Source organism: Leuciscus leuciscus (assembly GCF_965113295.1).
Source record: "Leuciscus leuciscus genome assembly, chromosome: 14".
NCBI lineage: Eukaryota > Metazoa > Chordata > Actinopteri > Cypriniformes > Leuciscidae > Leuciscus > Leuciscus leuciscus.
Genome location: NC_138738.1, coordinates 17,441,869 through 17,466,097, shown reverse-complemented (window position 1 = coordinate 17,466,097; position 24,229 = coordinate 17,441,869). Strand labels below are relative to the sequence as shown.

Sequence of the window (24,229 nt, the reverse complement as noted above, 5' to 3'; positions counted from 1 at the left end):
ATATTCCCCTCGGGGCAATAAAGGTTTCATTCATTCATTCATTCATTCATATATGTCTGTCACTCTAGAATTAGGTTCATTTCAGGGAGTTCTTAGGCTACTTGAATATGAGTACTTTCGAGTGGGTGGAATTTGTAAAAGGTGTTTGAAAGATAAAGCTGTTTTCATCATTTAATGCCAATTATGATCACTCACCACCATAACAGCATGTTGAAGTGTTTTAAAAACCCAGGCATCTGTAATTACTGAAAGAAATTAGCATAATGAGATCATAATCTACTGGTTTTTATCCATTACCAGAATTTATTCAACTGGCTAAGTGTGTTTAAGCGCACACCTGCACCAGAGAGTCCTCTAGAATTCAACAGTTATCGCAGGTTTGCAAGTAAAGAGGATGTTTGCAGAGCGTGGAACACTTGCAATGTCTGAACACTGACAGGCATGCACTTGAAATATGCTAAACTTAGGGTTATGTAATGTGCTGCTTTAGAGATGCTTTTTCTATCTGGAGTGCGTTATATTTGTCTGGAGTGGCAAAAGCAGAACATCTGTGCTGCTGCAAATGCGCAGCCATGACCAACCCTCTACCTGAGGGCAAATCACCCAGGGCTCTCCTTTAAAATCTAGCATGCTTGAACTTCCATAGACTTTCCTGTTCTCATACAAAGAAATGACCAGTTATGGATTTCCGGTACTTATTTACCATGGTAAATTTACCATTTACCATTAATCATTTTGCATGGTCTTAATTAAGGCAAGAGCTATTTTCTAGATTAATCATGACATTTTAAAATTCAGTGCATGGTTTTGCACATGCATTTTTTTTTATTAATTTTTTTACAAGAATGTCATTGGGTGTGCAGTGTAAGTGTTTTAGTCCCGCTTTTTACTGAGTGGTTTGCCATTTTCAAGAACCTCTCTTTGAAGAACATAATAAGCATGGTTTGCAGAGAGTGTCACACTGTCAGTTTTATGTGACTGGTGTGGATGTGACTAAAATATGTCAGGTCCTGTCCTGAATTCAATCTTAGAAAGATGCAGTCAATTAGCTTTTTTCTTTTCAGGTGCTGCTGATTAATTAAAGGGGCAATAATTACTTTTCATCATTCCTCCCCCCATGTATAATGTTAGTCAAGGTGCCTTGTACCAAACAGTGGTGGAATGTAACGAAGTACAAATACTTCGTTACTTTTTGCAGCAATTATTATACTTTCTACTCCACTACATTTCTACAACGTTTCGTTACATTTTCGGATCAGTTTTTCCCCTGCCAAAACAGGGATTGATAAAAATCTCCATGTTTTCGGTGCTGATCGCGTTGGTGGCGCTAACAATAAAGCACATAAAAGCTGTCACAAAGAACCGGCAAAAGCAATGAATATGTCAAATATAGCAAGGAGACATTTTAATTGTTTATTAATAAACAAGTGTTTTCTGTGTCAGCTGCAAAGATGAGGTTGACGATACTGATACGCGATCTTCGCAATAGTGAACGCGCCAGAGAGAAATGCGCATTTCATACGGATTATAAGCAGAGAGCAGTCGGTTTTCTTTCGTTTTGAATTGTTCTGTTTAAAAGTACACATTTAAAGCTGTCTAAAGATATATTTATCAGGTCTGTGAGGCAAGTAGGATACCTTATACGCTGAGTTTCGGTTCATTTATGAGACGCGCTTCAGTTCACTCGCCGGCGCCCACGTGTCCTGATTATCTTTTTTCTACTATATTTACTTATTTATTAAATCCTGGCAATTGTTTGATGAAACATTGATTAAAATTGAGATACAATTAATACAAAACGAAATTCAAATTTAAAAAAGGCTTTGTGCTTTCTGTTTGAGGTCTCAGTGAAAGTTTTAAAGCAGTCTTTTAGTGCCTTTCAGAGCGGTCACGTCTGGAACATTGGTTTTTCCTCATAAATGGGAACACGAAAAATAAAATAAAATGAATATGTTATGTTCTGTGGAGAGCCAACCCTTCATCCGGTGGGTATTACTTTTGGTTTGCGCAGTGTAATTCACAGAATTACAAAAAAATATTTTTTCTACCTAAAAGTTAAATATTTTTTGTGTCCCGTAACGCATGTGTAGCCTAGGCTATTTCCCATTAAATATAAAACGCATACTGATATTTTTCAATATGTATTAAATGCATTTTCTGAGAATTTATATTTCAAGTTTTTACTGCAAATGTACCGTTTATAACGATGGAATTGCCAAATATTAAATAATTTATCCTCAACTAGTTTTGTGGTGTAGGTCTACGTATTGTATAATGTTAACTTCAAAAAATGGGTGTGTCGCGATTCTGCCTTCTCACACCGCGACACAGGTTCGTAGATCTGAGTGTAGCGATTTCGGATTCATATTGTTACAGCCCTAATTATTAGAATATAGACATTAAGAGAATAAATTGTTATGCAAGTACTTTTACTTTAAATACTTAAAGTACATTTAAAATCAGGTACTTTTTACTTTTTACTTAAGTAGGGTTTTCATTGTGGTACTTCTACTTTTACTAAAGTAAATATGTCTCTGGTTATTTGTACTTTTACTTAAGTACTGAGATTCAGTACTTCCTCCACCACTGGTACCAAAACAAGTTCTGCATGACCATTGTTCTCCCTTGTCTTGACTCAGTTCTTTAACTAAAATATTAAGTATTTTGCCCCAAGATTTTTTTTTCCGTTGGAGGTGGAAGAAAAACCTAATGTCAGTTGTCATTAAAAAAAAAAAAGGTTCCAAAAGGGGGGTTTCACAGTGATGCCATAGAATAACCAATTTGGGTTCCTCAAAGAAATGTTTCATAAAAAAACATTTTCTTTCTTACTTTGAAGAACATTTGAATAATCCAATTAACCTTTTTTCCTCAATAAAGAACCATTTTTTTAAATGGAAAGAGTCCATGGATGTTAAAGTTTCTTCATGGAATCATGGATGGCAAGACTGTAAGTAGTGGTCAACCTATATGTATTAGGGCTGTCAACGTTAACGTGTTAACTCTTGCGATTAATTCAAAATCCTTAACATGTTAAAATGATTTAACGCAAATAAATTACTGAAGCACGTGAAATTGCGTCATTAACGTAATGCAGTTAGATGATCTGGAGCTGTGTCCGAAATTGTCCCCTAAACCCTTAAATAGGGCACTATTTGAGAGGACAGCCATTTGTAGTGGTGTCCGAAACCACAGTGGATGTTATTAAGTGCAGTCAGTCATTCAATCCTTCAATGCACCGCAATACAAACGATGTACGTGCAAAGGCTAGAGAAAACCCATAGTCAGAGTCGTGCGCCAAATAAATTCGTTTTCATTCACTCCCTCAAGTGAACTATATTAGTGGACTACTATAGGGAATAGTGAATGATAGGGGATAGAGTATATGGTACGATTTCGGATACAGCCTAGAAGTCGGGAGGATCACACTGAGCATTTACAATGTTGCGAGCACCTGTAACCCTTCTATATTAGAAATTTCTATTCTAACCCTTTAACCTGTTTGTGTTCAGATCATTTTAAGCTGCTAAACTCCAGGAAAAATTTCATTCCATGATACAGTAAGCAAATTCATTCAAACAATCAGAGATGGTAGAGAGAATATAGACTTACTTTGTATTTCCAGTGAATTATACATTCCAGTACATTTTCGCTTTAAAACATGAGCTCTCTCATATTCTGTGATATTCAAGCTCCCACGCATCGTGCTGTGTGAAATACAGACTAAACTGAACATCAAAACATCCCATCGCTGTATGGCCAGATGATACACAAACTGCTGTCCTTTGCTGGATAACTTTTTTCTTTTTGATGGGTAGGTAAAGACAATTATGGTGACGCATAGGAGTCGAACAGTAAGCATGTGTGAGCCTGTTATAATGATGCGCAAACCAACAGTGTATGTGTACTCTTGGCGCTCTGATGTTCATGTGGTCCTGTTCGATATCGCAACTTGACTTGTCTAAAATGTAAACAAGCTCCTTGCTGTTGTACTTTACACATATTGTACACTGTGAATTCTGAAAAGGTTTTCCTGTAATGTTTATTTTTATTTTTTTATGAGTGCTTTGGTGTGAATAAATTTACATTTACATTTATGCTTTTAGCAGACAATTTTATCCAAAGCGACTTACCAAAGAAGAACAAAGCATTCATCAAAGAGCCAACAATTGTTGTAGTACACAATGCCAGGTTTATTAGGCAAGTAGATTAGGAAACCAGCTAGAGAAGAAATGCATTTAAATATATATATATATATATATATATATATATATATATATATATATATATATATATATATATATATATATATATATATATATATTATTTTGTAATGAATTATACACACTCCTTCTATCATTTGGTGTCCCTTTGGAGTCTCATTTTTTGGGAAGACAAATATTTACCTTGAAAAGGTGTGTTTTTTTGTTGTTTTGTTTTACCCAGAAAATAGTTTTGCAAAAATCACCCTTCAATCTGATGATTTACTTTGCTGGATATAGCAAATGATGACAAAATAAACGTGGTAAACAAGATAAACGGTTTATGCTTGATTTCACGATAAGTGAGTGATTATTCACGATTAATCGCATTTAATCGTGATTAAAAAATTTGCATCTATTTATACCCTATATATACAGTGTATGTATATGTATGTGTATATATACAGTGAGGAAAACCAGTCAGTATCTGGCATGACCACCATTTATTAGCAATAGAAGGGCAAATACTGTAATAATTTCTTGTATATCATCGGTATACAGCTAATATACATTTATATAATTTAAGCAATTCTTTGAATATAATGAATATTTTATTCTACAAATCTCACATACTTTAGCAAATCCAGTGGTTAGATCCTCTGAGGTTCATGTGTAGCTTGCATAAAAACCTTAGTGCTTGACTTGGTTCAAGCTGTGTGAATGGTATGTGGACAGGAGTTCTGCTGTCACTGGACTCACGCATGTGACAAACTTTACATCCTTGATTTCAAACCATTCTGCACTATATCCAGTTGGCCGTGGTTTTATATAGAACATTAAAGGGTTCTGTCAGGCGCTTCTTGTATATAGAGCCTTTAGGGGTTCCCATCATGGGATCATTTTATGGGTGTAGTTTTAATGAATTCATTTAGTTTTAATTCGTTTTTATTTTTAACCAAATTTTATGAATTAAACAGCTAGTAAACATACTTTATCAATAGAAAAAATGAAATAACCAGTTAAACATGAAAGTAATATGCAGTCATTAAGGAAATTGATCCTTATTGAGTCAAGAACCCCACTGAACCAAAGAGTACGTCATATTCACGGTGCTGTAATGTAAAATCAGCAGTCTTTTTTGAGAAAATGTAAATGTAACTTCCTTTTTATTCATGTTTTAGGAATTTCTTTATTTGTGAAAATACTACAATAGGATTACAGAAGGTCTGTTTATTTTACAGATTTTTTTAAGTTAAAGTTATTATTTCATATTGATAATTTTTTTTAAATTATTTATTTCTAATTTAGTAAAAAAATTAAATTATCTGCAGCATGTGCTACTATCTTTTTAATTAAAAATATCATACTTATTGGCTTTATATTGTCCGCTCTGGTTTCTAAGATATCACTGGCATCAGCAAAAAAAAAAAAAAAAAAAAAAAACATGAGCATGGGTGGTCTGGGGATGGAGTTTTTAGTTACAATGTCTACATAGTAAACAAAGAAAAACTTTTATTTCAAACTCTTATCATCATCATCATCATCATCATCATCTTGTTGGCTTGACGCCTAACTGATTAAATCAACCTGTTTTGACAAACTATAATTCTATTCTATTTTAAGCTAATGTGTTCCATCAACAAATTCCTGCAATAGTTGTGGACCTGCACAAATGTAATTTTTATGGATAACCATCAAAACTCACATTATCCTGGGATTTGTGGATTTTGAGAGGTTCTCTCTCAGGGCTCCGGCTGGGTTTATTTGTGTTCTCTTGGTTTTCAAGATTGTGTTTTGCAGATATGTTTTGAATTTCAGTCAATGATATCCTAAAGAGCAACAACTTCTTTTTGGAACGTTTCTGGAACATTTTATTCAAGCTGTGATTTAATTAACTTCAGTAGCTTAGTATGTGTGTTCAGAGATGTTCTTATGTTCTTAGTGGTCTTCCACACTTACTTAGGGGGTCTTAAGAGTGCTGTTGACAAACCATTCTTAACTTGTATAGTATACTTATTTACAATAAATAAATAGGACTTTGTGATACAAATTAAATGCATGTATGAAGTTACAGTTTTTGAGTTGTATGCTTTATTATTGTGCCTATAAGTTAGGGTGACCATATTCCAGGTCATATCCGGCCGGGATTTCGAGATCGCCCAAAATATCCGCGATTCGGCTTTTGCTTTCTCGTCGCCATTCATTTTGTTTACATGTACACCTTTTGATTCAGTAGTACTGAATTACTTCTGATTGGTTAATCTGAATGTAGTGTTTACATGAACACTAAACAAGTGATCGGTTGATGTGCGTTCTAGCATTGCTAAGAAAATTCCTGTGTTTTCGTCTCGATCGGGATCCGTGTGAATCAGAATGCATGACCTGCAAAGCTGGCACGTACGTGTCAGTGTCAAATAACGTAATAATGTAAACATAATGAATGGTGACTGTAGAAAGCAAAAGCCGAATCCCGGGCATTTTGGGCGATCTCGAAATCCTGGCCAGATATGTCCTGGTTAAACAGGAAGTATGGTCACCCTACTATAAGTTGTTAGAGTAAAATTTCAGCCTTGGCTCACCCTTTAAGCTCTAAGTAGCTTAGCATTTATCCCTTAATTGTCTTTGGAAAGACCTATTTTTGACTGTGTGAGAATTTGATCTTTGTCTTGGTCAGCTGAAATACATTTGCTACAAGAGTAAGCTGTGGAAGTGTTAATGAGCAGTTGCTTTACTCGAGGTCATTGCGTGGTGTAATTCATTGAAGACTGAAGAGGACGTCCCCGACTAAATGGAGGATTCAGATGAGGGACAGAATGTAAAGTATCTTGCTTTTAAAAATAATTGCTTATGTGTTATGCTGTTGTTATTTTTTTTGTCTTTGAGTGCCGTTTATAGAGATAAATATTGCTTGGTTATCCTGTTTCGTATTTTCGTTTGGAACATGTAAATGTGGATGGTGTGTACGGTATAGGCTATGCGAAACGAATAGATTTAAAGACTCTTAAGACATTCAAAGACTTGGGGTCCATTTTATATAATGTTGTAATATATTTATTGGGGTCCATTTCAAATATAATAATGGGCTATATGTATACTGTACAAATGAAGCAACTATTGTACAAATCTTGTTGAGAATTGTATCTTATTACAGTTATGTCTAACTGTGAATTAAAAATAATTGACTATGGTAATATTAGAGATTTTTCCGGAAATTTGGGTAAGTGGCACCATGAGGAGGAAGTGATGTTGCTGTTTGTTCCAGTTTGAAGCTCTGTGTCTCGTTCTTCTGAATGTAGGTCTCTTTAGAAGTATGATCAGAGGTTTTACACGAGTCCTGCCTCTAACAGCCTATTTCTTTCTGCAGGAAAGACTGTCAGCTGAAAATATAGCACAAACTGACATTCTTATAAGTTGTACATTTGCATTCTCAAACACAAGCCCAATCTGAAATTATTCAATGTTAAAGAAAGATTGTCCTCATGACTAATGCTATATCACCTGAAAAATGTATGAAGCGTCTTGTGTGTTCTGTCCTGAATATGAACATTTGGTAGTGCTTTGTTGTGTCGCTGTGGTTGATTTGAGATTTCATACAGTGTGGTTGTGCTGCTGTGGTGATGTCAGCAGGGGTCACAGAGGTCAGCGAGGTGATGTGTGTGTGTGCTTGTGTGTGTCGGTGTCTAGAGCTGCTGGGGTGAAAGCAGGTGGGAGCCGGCGGCGCTGTGTGTGAGTTCTGCACTCACACTTCCACGCTTAATGAGTCACTTCCCATTCACTTCCACTGGATTTCTCACTGCCCCCACATACACACATTAGTGCTGAATGCTGTTGCAATTTTTCAGCTTTTTGATGAATTTGTTTTTTTCTTTTTTTTCTCCATTTATGTTTATATACGATTCATCTTGATATTTGTGTTTTGGCTGTGCAGTGGTTTGAAGGGTGAATGTGATCATCCAGCATTTGCGTTCTCTGACTTCATCTCACTCTTGTGACTACATGCGGTACTCTGTGTCCCCATTCTTTCTCTCTCTTTCTTTCATGTACGCTGTGGCGAGCTTGCCGAGTGGGTGATGCGTATGGGGAGATCTAGTCTGGTGCAGTGAGACCCCCAGCTGCTATGTCTTGACTATCATGCTGTTGGCTGTCTGCCTGAGTTCGGACAGAGGAAGCACTATTTGTTGCTCTTGTGGAACACTATTTCCACAAACATAGTAGACGTACAGAGATGGTCAAACCCTTAGCTATAAAACTGCTAGACACACACTGCATCTGATTTATGGTATTGTACACTATCGTTCAAAAGTTTGGGGTCAGTATGATTTTTTTTAAAGAAATAATTATTACTTATTACAATAAGAACTTATTATAATAAGAATTATTCAGCAAGAATGCATTGTTGATCAAAAGTGCCAGTAAAGACTTACATTGTTACTATTTTTTTTATTATTATTATTTCAAATAAATGCTGTTCTTTTGAACTTTCTATTCATCAAAGAATCTTGTAAAAAAATTCCACCAAAAAAATAGTTTTTCACCTAAAAATATTAAGCAGCACAACTGTTTTTGTAACATTTATAATAAAAAGAAATGGTTCTTAATCACCAAATCAGATTTCTGAAGGATCACATGACACTGAAGATTCAATGAAGAATAATGGCTAAATAGATGGTGAAAATTCAAATTTGCCGTAACAGGAATAAATGACATTTTAAAACTTATTAAAATTATAATAACATTTGGCAATTTTACTGTAAAAAAAAAAAAAAGAAGCTTTTATTGAATGTTTTTCAGGAACGTTAAAAAATCTTACTGACTTAAACTTTTGAATGCTACTGAATTCGGTGAAGAACTTGTTTCTTGGCCATGGGTGAAGTGCATTCTTTAAGTATGGAGGTATATGTGTAATGTAAATGCATACCTGTTGTTATGAACGGTTCAGTCAGCCTCTTTGAATTGAGTCCAACCACTGATCCCAAAATGATTCTGATGTCTGAAAACACTTAAAATGATTGCTAATCAAATACGGAAGAGTACTCATTTAATGTCATCCAAACTTTTTTAACTATTTTACATGAGACGTTATATAAGCATACTAACTTAGCATATTTATTAGCCTATTAGCTTAGCCTAAACCCTACACAAATGTTCATTTAAGTTAACTTTTCGAGCAGGCTTTAGCTACTTTCCATTTGAAAGTAGTTGGTAACAATCTGCATTTAACATGCTAACAACAACTGCAAAAAGACCCAATCAAAGTGGTTATGACATTCCTTCTTATTATAGATTTCATATGCTCCTGAAGTTCCCTTATAGCATTAGTTTGTTTTTTTTGCACTCAAAATAGTTGTATATTTGCAAAACACCTTCCACCTGTATTGTGGCTTTGTTAGAAACGCTCAGTTTTTTTTTTTTTTTTGCTCTGTCTTTAAGACTCATCAGTAATCACCCTCTTGATTATGATTGGCTAATATCATTGCATCTCTCAGCTTATCACCTCACTGCTCACCTTTTATATAATGGCGTTTTACCCCTGCATGTTACGGCGCGGCACGGCTCGCTTCGCTTTTCCACTGCAGTGTACTACCGCTTCAAAGTGGGTGGGATTATAGGCTGATTGTTATAGTTGCTGAAAAACATTTTCATTCCTGGTCGCCCCATCCAGCTGTCGCTGGATCCGCTCCTCGGCTACCAATGAGAGGAACGTCTGTATCTCGTCTACTCACCACGATTTATTTTTTCAAGTTTATTTTTTTATTTTTTCAAGCAAGTCGTTTAAAAAAAATTGTGCGAATAAATAATACTGCGGTGGCTGGTACTGACTTAAATCTAGCAGGTTGGTGTCTCGTGTTGCAAATCCAATGACGCTGGTAGTGACGATTCTCGCTGACCAATCAGTGATCTGTAGTGTTTTAACGTCACATTTTAGTATCGGTACGGCACGCTTGGAACCTCAACAGAAGTGGTACCATGCAGTGGAAAAATGCCATAAGTGTGGTTGATGATTTGTTTAAGAGATGGTAGATGGAAATGTCCACCGCAATGGATAAAGTTGAAAAGGTGGAGTTTTTGAAATGTTTCAAAAAATTCTCTTTTTGCAGTGAAATGTTTTGTTTTATGTCTGAAACCTACAGCAGGGCTCGACATTAACGCTTGTCCGGGACAAGTGGATTTTTTGAAGGGACAAGTAGCCTAATTAGAAAAAACGAGAGAATGATTCTGATTTTATTACATTTATTTCAAGTTGTGATCGATAGTGGATAATAAATGTATTACTGATGGTAACAAGGTTGCTCTGTTGACAGCCTCTTGAGGAGAACACACTGCAGGGCACACACACAACTCAGTTAACAACGTTCTGCCTATAAAAAGGTGCTTTTAAAGGTGCTTTTATGCTCCCTTTAAAGGTGCATATATTACACTATTCAGATTTAAATGTATCAAAGCTGATTGAACACTGATGAGAATATTGCTTCAGAATAAATTATATTTATAAAAAGAACAAAAATCTGGACAAGCAACTTTTTTACTCTGACAAGTAAATTACACATTTACTTAGCACATGAAAAGACTTAATGTCAAGCCCTGTACAGTATGTTTTTATAGTGCATGTAAATCTGAAAATGTGATTTCTTATGTCATATCCCTTTCATTTTTAAACTTGATGCAATCAATCAGGTTCTAATAACACCTAAAGTAAGAACAAGTCATGTCCTGATGAAGTTGTACTCTGCTGGACCAGAGACAGGAAAAAGACACAGGACTGTGTAGTCTGTGTTGTGCTATTGCTGTACTCTTATAGTTTAACTCCAGTGGAGTTGACAAGGCAGCACAGGCAATCTAATGAGACACCTGCGGTGGAGCTGGAGGCGGCTGCCCACCCCTGAGTGTGACCCCGCCGGTCTGAGGCCAATAAATTACCTGTCAGTGTGTGAGTATGTAGAGTAAGACTGTCAGCTTGTTTTATGCCGCTGGGCATTGTACATTGCATATTTTAAGCATCACCACAGTCCTTGAAGTCAGTCTCAGGGGACTTCACAGAAACTCTCCTGAAATACAGCTGCACAGGGGTGATGTACAGAGTTGCCAAGTCCACTCATATGCGACTGGGCTTGTTTTTTAGAAATACACCACTTCTGTTCGCAGATTGCTTTATTTGCCCACTTGCGCGAAAGAAAGCGTTTACACACCGGTTGGCGCAGACCCCACCCCCCAAAACCAGGGGTCTCTTATTTTGGGCTTGCTTTTCCAGACTGGGTCGCGTATTTTGGGCTTGTTTTTTCAGACCAGGTCTCTTATTTCTCTAGCAAAACTTGGCAACACTGGTGATATACTGTGCTAAGACTGATTATTACACAGCTTGGGGAATTGCTGTGTGTTTGGGGCAGGACTACATGATTGTGATGGAAGACGAGACTTTAGAAGAAAGGGCGGACTGAGTGTTGAGGGAAACATGTTGTGGTGTTCAAAAGTCTGGGCTCAGTAAAAAAATAATGGTTTCACTTTCCACTAAAATATTAAGCAGCTCAACTGGTTTCAATATTGGTTTAATAATAATAAAGAAATGTTTCTTGAGCACCAAATCAGAATATTTGAATGATTTTTAAAGAATCATATGACACTGAAGACTGGAGTAACTGGAGCTTTTAATTCAGCTTTGCCATCACAGGAATAAGTTACAATTTAAAATATATTAAAATATAAATGTTAATAAATTGTAATAAAATTTCACAACATTACTGTTTGTACTGTATTTTTGATCAAATAAATGCAGCATTGGTGGGCATAAGAGACAAAAAAAAGAAAAAAGAAAGAAAACAACAACAACAAAAAAACTGAAGAAAAATAAACATCATAACGACTCCAAACCTTTGAATGGTGTACATCAGAAATCTGACTGGCCTGTTATGTAACATGTATAACGTGTTCCTTGGTCACTGAGATGCCAGGATCTACCTGGAGTTATATTCATCATCTTCTGGTTTCCTTTGAGTCAGTGAATAATGCATAAAGCCAGGGCATTGATTCTGTCAGGAGCATCATGTGCAACCATTCAGAATTTATTTTGCAGCTCTCATAACTGTAGCAGAAATGACCAGTCAGATCATTGACTCACTGAATTTTTATTAGCTCCTCCTTGAATGTAGTATTTTATTTTAAATGGCAGGTATATAATATATAGCCCATCTACTGCTGAAGTTCACTTCACAAACAAATAATGAATAAACAAATTTTAGTACCTTGTAGTGGATACAAGAACAAATTGTCAGCCAATACAATCTACAGAGGATGAGGTTGGCAGGTTATTTGTGCTATGTGCACATTATAAAATATAAAAAAGTAAACCTATTTAGCAGCCATGATTATACTAAAACTTAACTATATAGACAAAAAAAACTAATAAAAATGACAAGCACACAACAAAATAATAAACAGTTAATATAATAGTATCCCAGTCATAATAAAGTAACGCTGGTGCAGTGGATGCTAAATCAGGCTTATTATAAAGGTCTTTAAAACCAACAAGTGGTCCGACAACACGCCCACTAGTCAGTTATGTGTAGATTTGCACATCCATTTTTGGAATGTCCCGTGCCTAGACAAATCCAAATCCCTCAACTGCCTGTCTTGTCTGTCCTGTGATTTGCTCTTGAGTTATTGCATCGTGCTCCATGTCCTCCCAGTGTCACATGTCATAGCAGGGTGTGTTTCCCTGGGTCTGGCCCAACGTGCTGCTTTTTTTTTCAGCTCTGCAACTTGTTCAGCTGGAAACAAACCATTCATCATCATTTTGATATGTCTGTTTTTGATGTTTTATTGAATATGAGGGATTTGTTAATTACAAGGAAGGTTCATGTATTTACTGGCCCAAAGTAAATAGATTTTGAATATCACTTTGAGATTCAGAGAACATTTAATAAAGCGACTGATCAAATCAAGCATGCACTTTTAATGACAGTTAGAAATCTAGTTTCCAGGGCAAACTGTTTTTCAGGATATGTGATGAAATGTCATTTCCTCTTGATCATGACAGGTTTAACAGCTTGCTTCTGCGGTAAGTGTAAAAATATGAGTGACTTAATCATATGTAGAGGAGACAGAATGATCTAGTTATAATTTTTTCAGGACATCAATGTTTTATAACTGGGCTCAACAGTAAGGATTTTTTTTTTTTAATCTATTGACCCAGTGGGACATTGCCCCTATTTTGTGCTTGCTAACATTTTCACTGGTACATATTTTTTCCTGACACATAAAATAAATAACTAATTCACAACAGCAATGTTCAGTACATCACATGCACAGAATCTGTGTTTACATTTGGAAGGCATTAAAGAATGTAAGATACAGCACTGGCCTGAAGCTCTCATACAGGCCCTCTGCCATTGGGCCATCCTGTGTTGAGGAAATTCTTGTGGTCAGGCTAAAAACCTAAGAGTGTGAGAAAAGTAATATGTAGTGCTGCATTTGGACCGTTTTATTCACTTTTACTTATTCTTCCCATAAGGAGATGCATTTGGGACACCAGCTTTCTAAAAAAAAATGTGTGGTCATCTCCACACCACATTAGAAAGGGGATTCAGTATATACAGTATTTTAGTCAACTGAAGCAGCTCTATTTTAAGGAGTTTCCTGTCAGTTCCCCTGTATTTGTAAACTATGATTATAGGACTGTTATATTGTGGCGTCAGTGAAACCATAAATGATGTTCAGCTGCATTTAACCGTTTTTTTTATTTTTATTTGAATATCTTTTATATAATCTCATCAGTATGTCGAGGATAATGTATTTTATTTTGCGATAATGACCAGCTGACTATATTGTTCTGCTTAATACACTACATACATAAATAAACAAATCAATTTAAATATTCACCACCACTGTTGGGGTAACGATTACAAGTAACATGTACTTAGTTAAATGTACACATTAATATTTGAGTTACTTAAAAAAAAAAAAAAATTACTTTTCAGTTTAATTTGCTTAAACATGTTGCATCAAACTACTGCATTAAAATGATTTTGCTAATAATTATGCACAACATATTAAACAAGCATTATCTATCTTTTATTATGAACTAGGAGAAATTGATTCTAATTTCATTGACAATTATCTCATTTCAGAATGACTTTAGCTCTCTTTTTAGCACTTTTTAGCACGCATATTGCACTCTTTATCATCACAATGGTCAGTGAATTTTCTTCATGTAGTTTTATTTTTAAATAAACTTATAAATTGCAACCTCTAGAGTAGACCATAGACTACCCACCAAAAAAGTACAAAAGTAACAAAATGCATTACTTTCAATATAAAGAGTTGTACAGTAGGTAATATAACCTGTAATTTTTTTTAGATCTTTTGATCTTGTGTATGTTGTAGGCTGTGATGTTGAATGCATTACTGCATTAAACACTTCTGAGTAAAAAAAACTAAAACACACACACACACACACACTTGCAAGGCTTGGAAGAGAGCGAGCTTCAGCCAGGTTAGAAATGCAGAAGTGACTTAACACATTACTTTCCATAAAAAGTAACATAACAAAAATGTAACAAGTTACTTTTTTAGAGAGTTACAAGTAATTGTAACATTACTTTTAAAAGTAACTTTCCCCAACACTGGATATGACCTATTTATTTTGAGGGTTTTTTTCTGTATTCATTTATTGTAATATATTGTAATTCATATTATTGTAATACAGAACCTGTGTGGTGAAACAATATGAAACTAGCCAAGCTTGGAAATCAGCTGCAAGGGTCATTTAGACAATTTAGTGGCTGTACATTTGGAGTTGATGTGATCTTAGCAGCACTCGTTTTATTCTGATTTCTTTCAATGTCAAACTCTGTTTGAAGTGAGTGTGCTTGCAGAACGGTGAGGTGTCTTTGCCTGCTGAGAGCTCGTAGCTCTGTGGGCTGGACTGATGGAGTGGTGTCAGCGTGGTTTTGCTCGGTGTGGGCGGCAGGAAGGGCTGGAGGTGATATGAAGGAGTCATGAGTCAGCTTGAGCTCTCATAGGTCACCACCTGCAAGCTATGTAATCCCTTCATGTTTACAGACAGAGAGACAACGTGTAGTTTAAGAGTTAAAGAATAGATAAAGGTATTGATATTGGAACTATAAATTAGGAAAATCAGGAAATCAAATATTAGGAAATCAACAATACAGTCGCCGGAGTCGCGAAAATCTCCTTAAAGGAAATCTGTCGCCAAAATGCAACCTAGGGTCTTTTCGTTAATCTACCCGAGGCAAACTTTTGTTTAAAAGCATAATTAGAATGGAAACGCCACTTTTAAGTTTGACCGTATTTTCGTTTTCGGTCAAATTGCCTTTTGAATGGGAGTGCTTGGGGCACTTCTATGATAGCATCAAAAAGCGCTATTTTTAAAACCCTAAGAAGGCTCGACACAACATGAAACTTTGCTCGAAGTATCACCAGGGTCTCTACACATGAACTCGAGCATTGAGAACATTGTTTGTGTACACAGAGTTTACTAAAAAGAAAGAATTTGAACAACTCACTTTAGCTGTGTCCGCCGGCATTTTGACAGTCAAAAATAGTCTTAGAATAGAGAAGTTCATGTGTAGAGACCCTGGTGATACTTCGAGCAAAGTTTCATGTTGTGTCGAGCTTTCTTAGTGTTTTAAAGTGGTGGTTGATTATGATTTCACTTTTCTAACTTTAGTTAGTGTGTAATGTTGCTGTTTGAACATAAACAATATCTGCAAAGTTACAACGCTCAAAGTGCAAAGCAAAGGGAGATTTTTGCTTTTAAAGAAATAGTTTTTTAAGGACTACAACAAACGGCTGGTAGGGACTACACGACATTCCTCCCGGGTTAGTGACATCACCAACCCTAAAATTGACACAAACTGCGCCCCCAGAACACGATTTATAGATGATCAAAACAGAAAAAGGACACAAGCTCCGCCCTCTGTGCCGGGAGCAGCAGCTCATTTGCATTTAAAGGAACAGACACAAAACTGAGCGTTTTTGCTCACCCTCAAAAAGTGACAACTTTAAAGGTGGTATCAGTGATTTCAGGCCCAAAAATATTTTTATCACATTCATCTAATCTTTCCTAACGATCCGCTAGCTGCCCGCCCCATAAGCATGCTGTCAAAAAAACCTCACAACACCCTCCCCCTGTCGGTGATTGGTTGGAACACTATTTGTTTTGGTTTTGAGTGTTTGGCTAAACCATTTGTTTTTGTGTGCAGATCTCAGAGCCTAGGCTGCCTACAGAGACGCGTTTTTTTGACGGCATGCTTATGGGGCGGGCAGCTAGCGGATCGTTAGGAAAGATTAGATGAATGTGATAAAAATATTTTTGGGCCTGAAATCACTGATACCACCTTTAACATGCTATATAAAAATATATGTGGGGTATTTTGAGCTAAAACTTCACATACACACTCTGGGGACATCAGAGATTTATTTTACATCTTGTGAAAACGGCATTATACCACCCCTTTAAAAATAGAGATTTTTGATGCTATCATAGAAGTGCCTCAATCACTCCCATTCAAAAGGCAATTTGACCGAAAAACGAAAATACGGTCAAACTTAAATGTGCCGTGTTTCCATTCTAATTATGCTTTTAAACGAAAGTTTGCCTCGGGTAGATTAACAAAAAAAAACTAGGTTGCATTTAGGCGACAGTTATCATTTAAAAAAGAAGTTAAGAAATCTTACTATTAATAAGATAACTTTTAAGAAGTTCATAAGAATGTTTCATCTTTTGAGCGGCCTGGAGATTACTGTAATAATCATACGTGTACACTCTATTTTCAACTGACTTGACAGGAGTTCAGCACTTGATGTTTAAGTTATTTTTAAAGAGTTTGTCTCAAGATGTATCTTGTATTCCCTGTCTGTTGCATTCATTTGTCTAATTTGACTTGGTTTTTGTAAAGTTGTTACTGAATTTAGCAAGAAGTCACATCACGCATAATCATGACAGATCATTGTTTACATTGAGCACTGCTGTCAATATATTCGTGCACATTCCTAGTAGTAGTAATATTATATGTAGCCGGTGTTATGTTGAAATATTGCTTAATAACAATCATTTGAAACAACCCAATAAATTGATTTTACTTTTGGGGATTTCTGACAAGTTGCAGGTTATCCTAAGTTGTTTACGATGATTTTTATGAAGATTATTTTAAACAATCTTAAGAATAAAGATGTGAATTTTTTGGGAATATAAAGTATTACAAAAATTTGAAGAAAACAGCAGTTAAGAAGAATGTTATTCTTATAAATGTTTTGTGAATCTGGCCCCAAAACTTTTTTCAGATTATTTAGAAATGTGTGCGCGGTACCTTATTCAAGACTTTCATGTGAACACACACAAAACCCTAGGTTTTTTTCTTTTTTTTTTCTGTGGTGGGTTATATTCTCATCCTTGTCAAAGTAATTTAACACTGCCCTCTGCTGTATCTGGTGAAACCAGGAAATAGTTTTTGGTGGGGGAAAAACACAGGTTGCGTTCGGGTCAAGTTTAGAGTACACCATAAATAAAATCTGAATCTTTCTGATCTCACAAGTTGAAACGCTGCTGCTCTTAATTTAAGAATGTGGGTGCACAGTATGTGTTGCTGCGTGAACTGACATTGTGAATGGTAGTAGAGCCACACTACTTTAGAGAAGTCATCTGAGAAAGAATGTTTTGTTTAATTTACACCATTGCTAAAAAAGCAATGAGATTTGCTTGTAATGTGAGAATGATGTGATATTTATTTACAATTATAAGGGAATGAGACCCAAAATTATTTGTTTGTTTGTTTGTAGTTACATTTTCATTTATCTTACACTATTAAAAAGCAACCAATACTTGTTTTTTGTGTAAATTAACATGCTATTTATTAAAACTAAATAACAGCTTTATTTTTTCAGCTTTTTACATTCCTTTAAAAGTAACTACAATAATACAATTAAATGCAGATTTCTTCTTCTTCTTCTTCTTCTTCTTATATTGATTTATATCATAATAACTATTATTATTGTTAATGTATTATGTAGTATGGCACAGGTTAATTAATAAACGTTGTTTAATGTCATTGCATTTCTCAGTGAGAAACAAGTTGTATATCGTCAAAATGATTTCTGTGCTTCACGTTTTGACCACAGAGGGGAGTTCCTCATCTTCTTCCAGAAGTGAAACCGAAGCTCTTTGTGCATTGTAGGAAAGAAAGAGGCCTTTATATCAGTGATACCTCCAGAGCTGTCGCCATAGGTTACCAGGGCTATCCCAGAGAGCTCCCACGTGGCTGTGAAGAAGCAACAGTTCGTCTGTGTGACAGATTGCAGATCGGGGAGGGTGGGACCGTCCGTGTGGAAGAATCAGTCATGCAGACAGGGCCTAAACATACTCTATACCTTGCTGTGGGCTGGAAATCAAAGAAGAGAGGGCATGAGAAGCCTATTACTTGCTGGACTGAATAATCTAGTTTTTGTCATGAAAGACAGACCACTACTTTCATCACATCCATGTTCCTAAAAATGCAACGTTTTAAGTGTGGGACTCTCATGATGTTTCCAGTTAGATGGCCTTAAATGAACCCGTGAGGTATTTCCCCTGCAAGGTATATCCCGTACCGGAGTGTTAACAGGCTTAAGTGCGGCTCAGTTATTCTAAGAAGCCTGACAACTGTCAATCTTAATGATTTCCTGCTGAGAACGCATCCCTGCAGCCACTGTCAAATGCCACAGTGCTATAGTGTCATCAGAGTACCTATTTTTAACAGCCGTATATATTCATTATTAAATGCAGATTGGTAATTATTTATCTTTTTGGGAACAGGATGTCTTTCTGTTTAAATGTACTGTTTTGAAGAGTTGGTTTCTTCACATCTCGCTGCTTGCTGAGCTGCAGTCTTTTTTTGAATGTAGTTGACAGATGGTCTACCCTTGAGGTTAATAATGAGACTGTTGAGTTGGTACAAATGTTCTTCATGATCCTTTTTTTTTTTTTTGTCTTTATGCTTTTCTAGCACACTTTTTATTTTTTATTTCTGGTGTTACATTTTTCCGAAGACATCTTACAAATGCAAAGTGTTATTGTATTTTACATATTTTACATATGCACAATTGTTATTTTAGTATTACTGAGATACTAGTTTTTAATTCATATTTTTAATTGGTTTATTTTTTCCGTTCAAAGTTTTAGTAATTGTGTTGTGTCTTTTTGTCATTATTATTATTATTATTATTATTATTATTATTATTATTATTATTTTATTTATTTATATATATATATATATATATATATATATATATATATTTTTTAATGTCTATAATTTTATTAATTTTTGTTATTTGAATACATCAAGTAAAACTAAATGAAAATGAGACGTTGCTTTGACAAGTTGAAATAAAATAATTGTATTATTATAGTTAATATATATATATATATATATATAATTTCATTTCAGTTTATCTAACCCTGTAATGAAGAACAATTTATTAATCAAAATTAATTTGTAGTTATACATTTACTTTTTTTTTATTATCAATTCATGTTTATTCATAATACAGTAATGTTAGTTAATTCGAACAACTTGAAATGTTAAAATAATTATTACTAAATGCATATAATACCATTAATATACATTAATAAATACTGGTAAAGTATTGATAATTTCATTTAATTTTATTAAAAACTAATAAATTGAATAATCTTACACACAGAGCCTTACTGTAAAGTATTACAGTCTGTGTATAATTATTATTATTTTTTTGCATATGGTCAATCATGACCTACTATAGTCTATTCATGTTGTTTGAGCTTCCCACCATCCTGTTGTGTTTAAGACTGTGTGTAAACTTTTAAAAATGAGTTTTGAGACCCTGAGTTCTGTTCCGTTCCGTTGCGCTCTTTCTAGGCTTTTTATGTTTTATGCAAGAAGCATCATGTAAATGTCTTGTAAGAATCTCATCTGGTGAACTCAACACCAGCCTAATTATACAGACTGAGCCTCCATGAGACTGATTAATCGACTAGTCGCTCCGGCAACTCGCTGACTAATTGATTTTGAAAATATGTAATTTTGCACATCCCTACTCTATATGTCTTAAATATTTACATGCTCCTTGTCCAGCTTAATGCTACATAGATTATTTATGTATTAAATCTCTCTGTCTTCTGTTTCATTAATGTCAAAGCTGTAACATAATTGGATTGTTTCAGACCGGTTTCATCACTTCAGCTCCTCCAGACATTCGTTGTAGGATATGATAGAGAAGATAAATGGCCTGTCACCTGGATTCCTTAAAGAAAAGTACTTAGTGTCTCACTGAGTATTATATAGAAATACCATGGAACTGTAGAATTACAATATTCATGTACCATGTCCATGATATTTAGATGGTACATTGTTTGATGAGCGCTTTTCTGTTCCTCTTCCTGAACTGTGCTTTCTCTGTCCGACACTAATATCTGACCACTGTGTGTCATCATAACACTTAAGTCCAGAGAGTGCAGATACTCCAAACCAAATGCGCGATTAAAAATGAACTCCTACTGTAATTAAACTTAATCCAACTGATTAAACGTAATCTAATGGCTGCCCTCTTCAGCTAAAACAGTGTTCATGTTGGAATTAACACTTTATTCCTACACTGTAAAGAATGTTTTTAACAAGAAAATACTATTTACATTTTTCTACTTCAAAATTTCACATTTATTTGTTGTACTTGCCATTTATTTGTTAAAATCATTTCAAAGTGACTATTTACATATATAAATATTTATAATTGTATATTATAACATCATAGACTGATTATAATGATGGACACTTCAGACTTGTAAAATGTCACCTTCACCTTTAAATTATCTCTGAATTTTCTAAGCTATGGGACCATATTCCATATGGTATATTACCATATTTGTCATAACCTTGATAACTTTTGTAGTTTTTAACTTTTCCCACCATGTCATCACATAGGCTTTTCTCTTTATGGCATCCAGGTACTGAAAGACAAATTTCAGCATAAATGAATGTTGGAAGTTCTTGGAACAAAGACTCACCTGGCCAATGAGAGACGAGTTTCTCTCCGCTTCATGGACATGGTTCTCGGCACACACCGTTTCAGTCTTACTGGTATCTGATTCTTTGATGGTATCATGGGAATTCAGCAGTCTACCATCTAGATATTCTCTGAGAGCTTCTGCAAAGCAGTCAAATGATTAGCATCAGCCTGCGTACACAATTTATAGGGAGACGTCCTCATTGTTCTCACAGAAACTGCTGAGCACACAGCAATACACAAACTTTTGCTTGAAGAAATGCTTCAACACCAAGCCAAGTTTATGGATTTACGTACACGTCGTCCTTTTCTCCTTGAAACTCTCAGCGGGAGGGATTGATTTAGAAGTTAATAAGCCTCAGCCTTGGATGAATAATTTTTTCTGGATCGGAACTCCTCCAAAAGTCATTGTATATATCACCAATGTCACACTGCCAGATTAAATCACTTTGTTGAAGATAGGATTGGATGATGGATAGTGTTTCTGTTCTTAATGCATTAAAAAACACAGAAATATTTTTTACCAGAGAAGCAATGGATCTTATCTTTACGATGTGTCGGCCGTTAATATGAGTGGAATTCTGTGAACACATTAATGCATATCCTGTTTAGTTCCCAGTTTTCAGGTGGTCACATTGCATGAAAAAAGAAAAGAAAACTACTATAGGATTTACTACTACTACTACTACTACTACTACTACTACTACTACTACATGGAATAAGTAGCATTTTGCTGTATAATGATTTTTCTGATTTTCCTCCTGTAGCCAGATGAAGCTGCCGTGTCCTGCAACAAATGCAGATTTTGTTTATAATAGAGAGGCTAAGTGAGTGTGTGTTTGTGCTGTAGTAGTCTGGGATCTGCATGCCTCCCTGCACTCTGATGATGTAACAGTTCAAATGATGTAGTGTGGCAGGAGGGAGGAGGGGCAGAGGAGAAACGATCACACTCCGATTTATTACAGGCTGCTATACCAATGCTTCATAATTTACAAAATTAAGATTGAATGGTATCTATTAAACTATTGGCCATTCTTTTTTTCAAGCAACATGTCCATGGGATTCTGCTTTGCCTTTGGTTTGATCACTTTGATGTACATTATCAGCCAAAAAGGTTGTCTATTTGAAGCTCAAGAGTTTTAGTTCAAGCTGCATGACTAAAATGAAAAATTAATTGAAATAAAAACAATATTGCAATATGGTTTAGTGCGATTTTTCCGATCCCAAAAGCTGCAATTTAATCAAATAAATATATGCGCTGTGTGTTTTAGAGTGAAGCCGTGCACTATGTTCTCTTGTGCGCGAGCAGCTCATAATTCGGTGTTTCAGAGCGTCTCTGTTCTAAGTAAAGTCATTTCTGCATCTTGAGTTTTGGGTTGCTTATAATGTGCAATTGGGAACGCAACATGCACCAACCACCCTCCCAAACTTGTAAACAGTAGACTTAAGGGTTCCCTGCGGGTTTCTGCCAAAATAAAAATGCAAAATAAACATTTTAAATAAGATGATTATTGTATTATTTTTCTGAAATTATCCTTTTTTATTTTGTTGAATATTTTTATTTAATAATAATAATAATTAACAACTAACCTACATAGATCATATTTACTGAAGACTTTGGGCCAGATCTGATTCTCATGAATGCAGAGAATATTCAAATATGCAAATATCCATACAGTGAATAGAGTACATTATGTTCTCCCAACTAATCACATACTGTTTAGCAGCAAAAAGGAAATAAACCAGATTCTACACACATATCCTTGAGTCTTCAGTAAATAATAATAATAATAATAATAATTATTATTATTATTATTATGTAGTCCTTGAAATTGCAATTTTTATCAGAAAAATCTGAATTCAATATTTCCCCCAAATCATGCAGCCTTTTAGGGTTGTACCACTCTCTTTAAACCAAGCACATCAGTACTTCTTTGGTCATGACTTATATTTGACATGCATATTTCTTCAAACTACTTTTGCTCTGTGGGAAAATTAGCATCTAGGATGCCTGAAGTTTTTTGTATTTCTCCAGAACACAGTATAGTGATGAATAGACATGAATATTACTCATATTAGGCTACAGACAGATAAAATATGAAAATATTTTCTTAATTCACAAGTACATTTTTAGAACTTTGTTTAACTCTAGAAAACAAGTGGTTCTAGTTATTTATCCGCCATGGGAATGAAGCATCCTTGTGTATGATGAACTATTGTCATCTGTTTCAGATCATTGGACTTTTAACTGACATGTTGCTGTTTGAGATCAGATTTTATAACTGCACATCAGAGGTCACACTAGCTGCCGTTTGATTCAGTATCTTTCCTTCTCTGTTGTCCTTGTGATTGTAAATTTGTTGAGAAAGCATTATGTGTCCCTCCCTTTCACCTCCAAATGACCTAGATAATTTTGATCCCCTTCCCTGGTCTGAATGCTGCAACCTTCGGTTTAAAAACTCTTCAGTTTCTCTCTAGTGAACTGTGTAATAAGCTCAATGCTATTGCTCGCCCCTCCCCCTCCAGTCTGCTTACCTCTCCTCTCTCGCTCTCTCTTGCACCGCTCGGTGCGTCTTGTTTGGATAGTTGAGTGAGAGACCGTCCGAGCCTGCTCCTCTTTCCTCCGAGTCATGGCAGCAGTTCCTTTGCAGTAGGTGGAAGCGCAGCAGCGCTGATGGATCGCGGAGAGTCCCTCGCGTTGTGACACGAGACCCCGTGCACTCCGCTGCCCTTTAACCCTCCTCCTGCTCCTCCTCCTTCTCCCACCGCAACACCCCCTGGTCACGGCAGGCAGCATGGCTCCTCCAGAGCTCTCGCAAGTACAGCTCTCTTCAGGACCGCTTTAATCTGCCGGACCGATTGAGTCAAGTCAAGCGAAGAGATAGGACGGAAGAGCGGTGGACTCAACTGACAAGGGCTCGCTGGATGAAGGCACCACGTCGCTGCTTCTGCTCCCCTTTCCATGGACCGAGCCGAGAGATGAGGGTGCCCGTCAAGAG

At 35.7% G+C, this 24,229-nt stretch overlaps 1 protein-coding gene and 2 long non-coding RNA genes across 11 annotated transcripts in view; 1 reads left to right on the top strand and 2 right to left on the bottom strand.

Annotated features, from left to right (window-relative positions):
• dlg1a (discs large MAGUK scaffold protein 1a) overlaps nucleotides 1-24,229 on the top strand; it is a 131,069-nt gene that overhangs the window by 8,494 nt on the left and 98,346 nt on the right. The gene's annotated exons all lie outside the window — the stretch shown is intronic.
• On the bottom strand, nucleotides 14,160-17,573 carry LOC309513616. Its single transcript, XR_014211494.1, has 2 exons — nucleotides 16,553-17,573; nucleotides 14,160-16,214 (listed from the first exon to the last, which is right to left on the bottom strand). It is a non-coding gene; the product is annotated as an uncharacterized lncRNA (long non-coding RNA).
• LOC309513613 lies at nucleotides 17,619-23,904 on the bottom strand. Its single transcript, XR_014211491.1, has 3 exons — nucleotides 23,766-23,904; nucleotides 21,232-21,371; nucleotides 17,619-18,592 (listed from the first exon to the last, which is right to left on the bottom strand). It is a non-coding gene; the product is annotated as an uncharacterized lncRNA (long non-coding RNA).